This window comes from Panulirus ornatus, chromosome 34 (genome assembly GCF_036320965.1).
Source record: "Panulirus ornatus isolate Po-2019 chromosome 34, ASM3632096v1, whole genome shotgun sequence".
Lineage (NCBI taxonomy): Eukaryota > Metazoa > Arthropoda > Malacostraca > Decapoda > Palinuridae > Panulirus > Panulirus ornatus.
In genome coordinates this window covers 21,282,913-21,292,912 of record NC_092257.1, presented here as the reverse complement: position 1 = coordinate 21,292,912, position 10,000 = coordinate 21,282,913, and positions in this window count along the sequence as shown.

Here is a 10,000-nt window from a genome sequence, read left to right as displayed (position 1 = left end):
CACCAGCTGTTCTCTGGTACCACCACGGGGCCACCACCAGCTGTCCCCTGGTACCACCACGGGGACACCACCAGCTGTTCTCTGGTACCACCACGGGGCCACCACCAGCTGTTCTCTGGTACCACCACGGGGACACCACCAGCTGTTCTCTGGTACCACCACGGGGCCACCACCAGCTGTCCTCTGGTACCACCACGGGGCCACCACCAGCTGTTCTCTGGTACCACCATGGGGCCACCACCAGCTGTCCTCTGGTACCACCACGGGGCCACCACCAGCTGTTCTCTGGTACCACCACGGGGCCACCACCAGCTGTCCTCTGGTACCACCACGGGGACACCACCAGCTGTCCCCTGGTACCACCATGGGGCCACCACCAGCTGTCTTCTGGTACCACCACGGGGCCACCACCAGCTGTTCTCTGGTGCTACCACCACGGGGCCACCACCAGCTGTCTTCTGGTACCACCACGGGGCCACCACCAGCTGTTCTCTGGTACCACCACGGGGCCACCACCAGCTGTTCTCTGGTACCACCACGGGGCCACCACCAGCTGTTCTCTGGTACCACCACGGGGCCACCACCAGCTGTCCTCTGGTACCACCACGGGGCCACCACCAGCTGTTCTCTGGTACCACCACGGGGCCACCACCAGCTGTTCTCTGGTACCACCACGGGGACACCACCAGCTGTCCTCTGGTACCACCATGGGGCCACCACCAGCTGTTCTCTGGTACCACCACGGGGCCACCACCAGCTGTTCTCTGGTACCACCACGGGGCCACCACTAGCTTGGTCCACCCGGCCATTACCAGCTGCCCTCTGGTTCACGGGGCCACCACCAGCTGTTCTCTGGTACAGCCACGTAGCCACCACTAGCTGCCCCCTGGTCCACATGGCCACCACCAGCTGTCCCCTGGTCCACGGGGCCATTGTCATGGCCTGTTCTGCACTTTCAGGGACCATCTGTCGCCATGGGCCCCGAACCACGGTAACCACGTTGCCTTCGTCCCCTGAATCCATATATTGCCTTTATTGTCTTCCCCCCCTCCTCCTTCCTGACGGTGAATCATGATTCCTGTGTCGCTCCCACCCTGAGAATCATGATTCCTGTGTCGCTCCCACCCTGAGAATCATGATTCCTGTGTCGCTCCCACCCTGAGAATCATGTCTTCACCCCTCCTTCCTGACGGTGAATCATGATTCCTGTGTTGCTCCCACCCTGAGAATCATGATTCCTGTGTTGCTCCCACACTGAGAATCATGATTCCTGTGTTGCTCCCACACTGAGAATCATGATTCCTGTGTTGCTCCCACACTGAGAATCATGATTCCTGTGTTGCTCCCACACTGAGAATCATGTCTTCACCCCTCCTTCCTGACGGTGAATCATGATTCCTGTGTCGCTCCCACCCTGAGAACCATGATTCCTGTGTCGCTCCCACCCTGAGAATCATGATTCCTGTGCTGCTCCCACCCTGAGAATCATGATTCCTGTGTTGCTCCCACCTGTGTTGCTCCCATGTCAGCTCCACTTGTCTTGACCCACTTGGTTGAGTACACAGTCGCTTCTATTCCTGTACTGCACAGACCGGATACACTTTTGTACCTCTGTACACCATCCTGCTCCACCTTGCCCCACCCGAGATTGTCCAAAACATGTTTTGGACAATCTCATGTTTTGGACAATCTCATGTTTTGGACAATCACATGTTTACCAAATGGCGTCCTAGATTCGTCTCGTCGATGTATATCAACTGACTGTTATATTTCTCTCTTGTATCTCCCCTGATGATGTGATTATTACACGAAAGTGCACTTGGGAACTTTTCGTGTTTCATTTTCCCCGTGGACTCTTAGGAAAATCTTGATCACGCGCAAAATTGCGATCCTTTCCAATATATATATATATATATATATATATATATATATATATATATATATATATATATATATATATATATATATATATATATATATATATTGCAGTGGAATTTATTTAAAAAAAGGGGTGACTGTGTTATTGACTGGTTGGTAAGGTTATTTAATGTATGTATGACTCATGGTGAGGTGCCTGAGGATTGGCGGAATGCGTGCATAGTGCCATTGTACAAAGGCAAAGGGGATAAGAGTGAGTGCTCAAATTACAGAGGTATAAGTTTGTTGAGTATTCCTGGTAAATTATATGGGAGGGTATTGATTGAGAGGGTGAAGGCATGTACAGAGCATCAGATTGGGGAAGAGCAGTGTGGTTTCAGAAGTGGTAGAGGATGTGTGGATCAGGTGTTTGCTTTGAAGAATGTATGTGAGAAATACTTAGAAAAGCAAATGGATTTGTATGTAGCATTTATGGATCTGGAGAAGGCATATGATAGAGTTGATAGAGATGCTCTGTGGAAGGTATTAAGAATTTATGGTGTGGGAGGCAAGTTGTTAGAAGCAGTGAAAAGTTTTTATCGAGGATGTAAGGCATGTGTACGTGTAGGAAGAGAGAAAAGTGATTGGTTCTCAGTGAATGTAGGTTTGCGGCAGGGGTGTGTGATGTCTCCATGGTTGTTTAATTTGTTTATGGATGGGGTTGTTAGGGAGGTGAATGCAAGAGTTTTGGAGAGAGGGGCAAGTATGAAGTCTGTTGGGGATGAGAGAGCTTGGGAAGTGAGTCAGTTGTTGTTCGCTGATGATACAGCGCTGGTGGCTGATTCATGTGAGAAACTGCAGAAGCTGGTGACTGAGTTTGGTAAAGTGTGTGAAAGAAGAAAGTTAAGAGTAAATGTGAATAAGAGCAAGGTTATTAGGTACAGTAGGGTTGAGGGTCAAGTCAATTGGGAGGTGAGTTTGAATGGAGAAAAACTGGAGGAAGTAAAGTGTTTTAGATATCTGGAGTGGATCTGGCAGCGGATGGAACCATAGAAGCGGAAGTGGATCATAGGGTGGGGGAGGGGGCGAAAATCCTGGGAGCCTTGAAGAATGTGTGGAAGTCGAGAACATTATCTCGGAAAGCAAAAATGGGTATGTTTGAAGGAATAGTGGTTCCAACAATGTTGTATGGTTGCGAGGCGTGGGCTATGGATAGAGTTGTGCGCAGGAGGATGGATGTGCTGGAAATGAGATGTTTGAGGACAATGTGTGGTGTGAGGTGGTTTGATCGAGTAAGTAACGTAAGGGTAAGAGAGATGTGTGGAAATAAAAAGAGCGTGGTTGAGAGAGCAGAAGAGGGTGTTTTGAAATGGTTTGGGCACATGGAGAGAATGAGTGAGGAAAGATTGACCAAGAGGATATATGTGTCGGAGGTGGAGGGAACGAGGAGAAGTGGGAGACCAAATTGGAGGTGGAAAGATGGAGTGAAAAAGATTTTGTGTGATCGGGGCCTAAACATGCAGGAGGGTGAAAGGAGGGCAAGGAATAGAGTGAATTGGAGCGATGTGGTATACCGGGGTTGACGTGCTGTCAGTGGATTGAATCGGGGCATGTGAAGCGTCTGGGGTAAACCATGGAAAGCTGTGTAGGTATGTATATTTGCGTGTGTGGACGTATGTATATACATGTGTATGGGGGTGGGTTGGGCCATTTCTTTCGTCTGTTTCCTTGCGCTACCTCGCAAACGCGGAAGACAGCGACAAAGCAAAAAAAAAAAAAAAAAAAATATATATATATATATATATATATATATATATATATATATATATATATATATATATATATATATATATATATATATATATATATATTTTTTTTTTTTTTTTTTTTTTTCCTTTATTAAGACTACATCGCTCTCGACGCTTGTTAGGAATGATACCCTACCCTTTGGGTCCAGCAGACCTTGTGGTAGTGATGTGTGTGTGTGTGTGTGTGTGTATATGTGTAAGGAAGGGGGGAGGAGGGAAATGAAATAAGTAGCTCTAATTTGCAAATTTACGGAAAACACACACAAAAAAAATGAAAATTTACGTAAGCTTTACGCTTTACTTTACCTTACTAAGATATACAATAAAAAAGATGATATATGAAGTGGTTACTGTAAGCCTACCCTCCCCCCCAAAAAAAAGTTATTACTCCTATCAACATAACACAAAAAAAACTATTCATTATCAGACCACCAGCTTCCCGCTGACATACGGGAAGCTTCCATGCATTGCCATGATCTTTAGGACATATATCATCATTGATAAGTTCTCTTCATCCTCCCACACACTATCATTATACATGGGTCTGTCGGAACCAAACGCCACAAAAACATATAAAGAATAAGAGCACAGAGTGACGCACCCGCCCTCGGCGATGTCTGAACAAGAACTGAAGGTAGAGGGACCACCTTGGTCGTACACATATGGGAACTCTGCAGGACTCGTAGAGCAAATGAACCTCCAACAAGTGACGGATCTGGATGGCCCAGGGATAGGGTTCCAAGGTTCACAGTGTTCCTGTGTTCCAGTATGCTACATCACATCTTATACTAGAATATAGTAAGACTATAGAATATAGTTTTAATTGATTCTAAGTTGGCGCCTCTGTGTCTTGCGGGTTCTAGTATTTGAGGAGGACGTTATGAATTGATTGAACTTCCGATTAGGCTACAGTAGCCATTATCAAATTCTCGATGTATATCAAAGATAGATCCTACCAGTGGTCAAGAGCACAGTGAACGAGGCATAAATGTTTTGTGATGTTCTTATGTTTGTTGATAGATGGATGAAACTGATTATAGAAACTGTTCTTTGTTGTAGGGACGTCCAGAGGCACTGCTGGCTTGGTTTCATACCTCTCTGGGACGTGACCTGTGGATCTGTAGGATGTGTAGAGTGAGGATGAACGCCGGAGACTGGACGATGGTTGTGGCGTCGCGCTGTAGGGCTGTTGTGTAGCACGGGAAAGTGACAGGCAGAGCGACCAGAGGCTGACCGTCACCTTCAACAGACGGACGGTAGACCACATGGCCAAAACAGACAGGTAAGTGGATGAGCAGGGAGGCCTAGACGGTGAGTCCAGCTGGGTGGTAGGTAAGAAGAGAGACAGACGGGTAGGTGAAGGGGGACGGGAAGAGAGGAAGGTAGATTGGTTGACAGGTAGGCTGATGGACAGGCAGGAAACCAGACGGGAAGGAAGATAGAGAGGCACTTGAGGGTTCCTTCCCTCCTACGCCTTCATGCCAGGGGCCGCGGGCATCACGCCACCCTCCGTGTACTCATAAGGCCCGCGGGCCACACGACACCATGTACACACTAGGGGCTGCCGACCACTCACGCCACCCTCCGTGTACACGCCAGCAGCTGCGGGCCACACACGCCACCTCCCATGTACACGCCAGGGGCCGCTGCACGCATGCCACCCTCTGTATGCACCACAGAGACTACACAGGCTCTCCCATAGATGAGTATGTAGTCACGGCCAAAACCACTCCCGAAGGTGCTCACGCCGAAGTACGTGGACATGTGTGTGCCTCCACATGTACTGACGAAGATAGGCATTCAGAAAATCCCAAATGGAGGCTGGATGAAGGAGACATTGGAGGATATAGAATAGAAAGGGAATGGATCACTAGGAACGTAAGGGTGAGGGAGATTATAGCCATCACCAGAGGGAAGAAGAACAGCAGTTGCACGTAACAGTTTGGTGAAGAGCTTGAGGAATCACGTCAATGATCGTGGAGAATGTTATGGCACGTGTGAGAGGAAGTCACGGAACTGAGGACTTTCGTCAGAGAGCATGACGAGGAAGCCAAAAACACCTGGAGGAACTCGTCGGGAATATATAGCCAAAGGGAAGAAGGTGCATCTAGTTGGATGCATAATAGACAGAAGGTCATAAGATGCATCCTTGGGTCTCCCTAATGGAGATCGACCAATGACTTTGGGTGAAGATCCTAGACGGGCGATCATGACCAAGTTCTGTGGCTGGAAAAGCAACCAAAACACATACACTGGTCAATGATTTAAGCAGAGAAACAATATAACTAGAGCAGAGAGAGGGGAAAAAAAGGCATTGGATACTACAGAACTTTCTTCGTAACTTGCGTTGAACTACAGACCAATCTCTCTGAGGAGTGTGGTGCACAAGACGCTTTTGAAATTATAATCATAAAGACAATGGATGACTCTTTGCATAGAAGAAATTACCATGGCAAGACAATACACGAATCCGCTGAAGAAAAGTTACGCTCAAAAATGTTTTAAATTTCTACGTGAGAGTGAGATCCGTCTTAGGCAAAGGAAAAAAGGATAGGCGGATCATGTGTTTCTTGAACTGCCAGAGAGCGTTTGACAACGTACTGCATAGATGGACGGTAAAAGAGGTGGATCATAGGGATGATAACAGGTTTGAGACTCCTTCAGTGTGGACAGAAATATACCTTTAGTGGAAGGAGACAAGAGGCTAGTGGCAGAGGAGCGTACTCGGAATGGGTTTGGGGGATCACCAGCGGCGTGCCTCAGGTCTCAGTCCTTGAACCACTGCTCTTCTTGATCTATGTAAATGACTTGCCAGAAGAAGGACGAAACTCACGTCTGATGATGTTTGCAGATGATGCCCCCAAAAAAATATCATGAGGGAAGGAAAGTGTGGGAAGGAGGATTACTGCATCTCATCTTATGAGGGGGGGGAACACTTGGGCCAACTTGGAAATGGTTGATGAAAGTCAAGCCGAGTGATGCAAAAATAATGAGGATAGGACACAGCGAGAGCAGGATTCGATACAAGTATTACTGGAGGAAACACTGAGCAGGAAGCTGTGTGTGTGTGTGTGTGTGTGTGTGTGTGTGTGTGTGTGTGTGTGTGTGTGTGTGTGTGTGTGAGGGGCACTTGTGGCAGTAGACATTACCAAAAACCTGTTGCCAGAGCCCCACCTTAGGAGAATCGTTGAAGGAGACAGACTGCTGGCAAATGATAAGATAGCAGATGCTCAGCAAACAATGAACTACGTGTTTTAAGCCGATATGTTTCTCAAGTTTCGTATCCATATTTAGAGAAGCAAAAAGAGCCAACAGAGAAGGTCTAGAGGAGGGGGCCGCAATGAGTGAGGGATTGGATATGCCCACCATGGAAGAACGAGGAGTAAGAGATGACTTAGACACACCCGAAAAGGTTCTAAACCAGTTAGATGTTGTGTATAGTAAACAAGAGTGCGAGTGATGTAGAGGTAGACAACCACAGTCCGCAACACGAGGGCAAGGGAAAAAAAAGACACTTCTTCGATGTACAGAAATGCTTTTCGTAGTATCTATGTAACGAATGGGTGGCATAGTCGAAGTGGTGGCATTGTTGATGCCTGACGACGAGCCAAATTTTTTTTTTTTACTTCTTTTAAAGTTTTGTACGATGATACAGAAAGTTCCAGGTCTGGGACCCCACGAGTGTAGAACTTCCTCCCTGCATTGTACATGTGGGTAATGGCAGTTAGATTAGTGTATTGACAAAATAACATTTGAACATCTACATTATACATAACTGTATAAGGCACATACATAATAATATAGGTACATAATATAGGCACATACATATGTATGCTAACACATAGTAGATAAATATTCACAAGAAAAAACACTCATAGAAGCACAAACAAATACAAACACACACATATGGGGACATATATACATGCAACATGTACTCACAAACACACTCATATGGGTACATATATACATGCAATATGTACTCACAAACACATTCATATGGGTATATATATACATGCAACATGTACCCACAAACACACTCATATGGGTACATATATACATGCAACGTACACGTGTACACACAAACACACACATATGGGTACATATATACATACAACATACACATGTGCACAAAACACACACATACCCTGATCTATGGCCCATGTAGTCATAGAAACATAATGACCTCTGGCCCTTAAGGTCATAAGCCACTTATGGGACTGACCTGTGACCCAAAAGGTCATGGGCCACGTAAAAAAAAAGGTCAGTGAAAGTCCAGTGGCGCAGACATCACTCGGCAACCAGTACTGTCACACAGAAACCTCACTGCATAGTACACGAAGAAACCAACAGTGCATTTAGAAACCACACTGCCACGAACAGTGCCCTCTACAGGGCAACATAGGAACCTCACTGCATAGTATACGAAGAAAACAACAGTGTAGGTAGAAACCAAAGTGATAAGAACAGTGGCCACTACAGGGCCACAGTGACACGAGCAGTGGCCACACATACTACAGGGCCACAGTGACACGAGCAGTGGCCACACATACTACAGGGCCACAGTGACACGAGCAGTGGCCACACATACTACAGGGCCACAGTGACACGAGCAGTGGCCACACATACTACAGGGCCACAGTGACACGAGCAGTGGCCACACATACTACAGGGCCGCACTGACACGAGCAGTGGCCACACATGCTAAAGGGCCACACTGACACGAACAGTGGCCACTGCAGGGCAACATCCCAGAAACCGAAGATGAGAGCCTTAGAGAACAAGCGTTTCCCGTAGAGACCATGATCGAAGAAACCAACAGGTTAAGGCGGATAAAGTGGAGGGGCGGGAGGAGGTAGATAGATAGGCAGATAAATAGAAAGATAGATAGATAGATAGATATCTGTCTATCCATCTATCTATCTATCTGTCCATCTATCTAGAGAGTGTAGGGGATGGTGGGTGTGGTGAGGGGGGGAGAGAGAGGAAATGGTGCTTTGGGGGGGTAGGTCGTCGTGGTGTGGCGGGAGAGGGTGGTGGAGGAGCAGCAGAATGAGTGAAGAAGGAGGAGGAGGAGGAGGAGGAGCGCACCCTGGCTAATGAGCCGTGAACAGCCTGCAACACCTCACCAAGTTCCCTCGTTTCCAACAAACACAGCTCCGGGGGGGGATTTCTCTTGGCAGGAAATCCTTTCTTTTTTTTTTTTCTTTTTATCTTACGACTATATGGCAGTCTATTTCATCAGCGTAAAATAGAGAGAAAATATATGTATATATAAAGAACTCTCTCTCTCTCTCTCTCTCTCTCTCTCTCTCTCTCTCTCTCTCTCTCTCTCTCTCTCTCTCTCCAATGGCAGGCGTGAAGCGGATCGGAGGTTGGGGTGGGTCTCCCTCCTCACCTCCAGGACTGAGGTTGGAGTCTCCCTCTTCACCCCCAGAATGAGGTTGGAGTGGAGTGGGTCTCCCGCCTCACCCCAGGACTGAGGTTGGAGTCTCCCTCTTCACCCCAGGACGGAGGTTCGGGTGGGTCTCCCTCCTCACCCCAGGACTGAGGTTGTCCCGCCTCACCCCAGGACTGAGGTTGGAGTCTCCCTCCTCACCCCCAGGACTGAGGTTGGAGTGGGTCTCCCTCCTCACCCCAGGACTGAGGTTGGAGTCTCCCTCCTCACCCCACGACTGAGGTTGGAGTCTCCCACCTCACCCCAGGACTGAGGTTGGAGTCTCTCTCTTCACCCCAGGACGGAGGTTCGGGTGGGTCTCCCTCCGCACCCCAGGACTGAGGTTGTCCCGCCTCACCCCAGGATTGAGGTTCGGGTGGGTCTCCCTCCTCACCCCAGGACTGAGGTTGTCCCGCCTCACCCCAGGACTGAGGTTGGAGTCTCCCTCCTCACCCCCAGGAGTGAGGTTGGAGTGGGTCTCCCATCTCACCCCAGGACTGAGGTTGGAGTCTCCCTCCTCACCCCACGACTGAGGTTGGAGTCTCCCACCTCACCCCAGGACTGAGGTTGGAGTCTCTCTCTTCACCCCAGGACTGAGGTTCGGGTGGGTCTCCCTCCTCAGCCCAGGACTGAGGTTGTCCCGCCTCACCCCAGGACTGAGGTTGGAGTCTCCCTCCTCACCCCCAGGACTGAGGTTGGAGTGGGTCTCCCATCTCACCCCAGGACTGAGGTTGGAGTCTCCCGCCTCACCCCAGGACTGAGGTTGGGGTTGAACACATTACCCAAAGGAATTGAATATATTGAACATATAACCCAAAGGAATTGAACTCTGTATTGAACACATTACCCAAAGGAATTGAATATATTGAACATATAACCCAAAGGAATTGAACTCTGTATT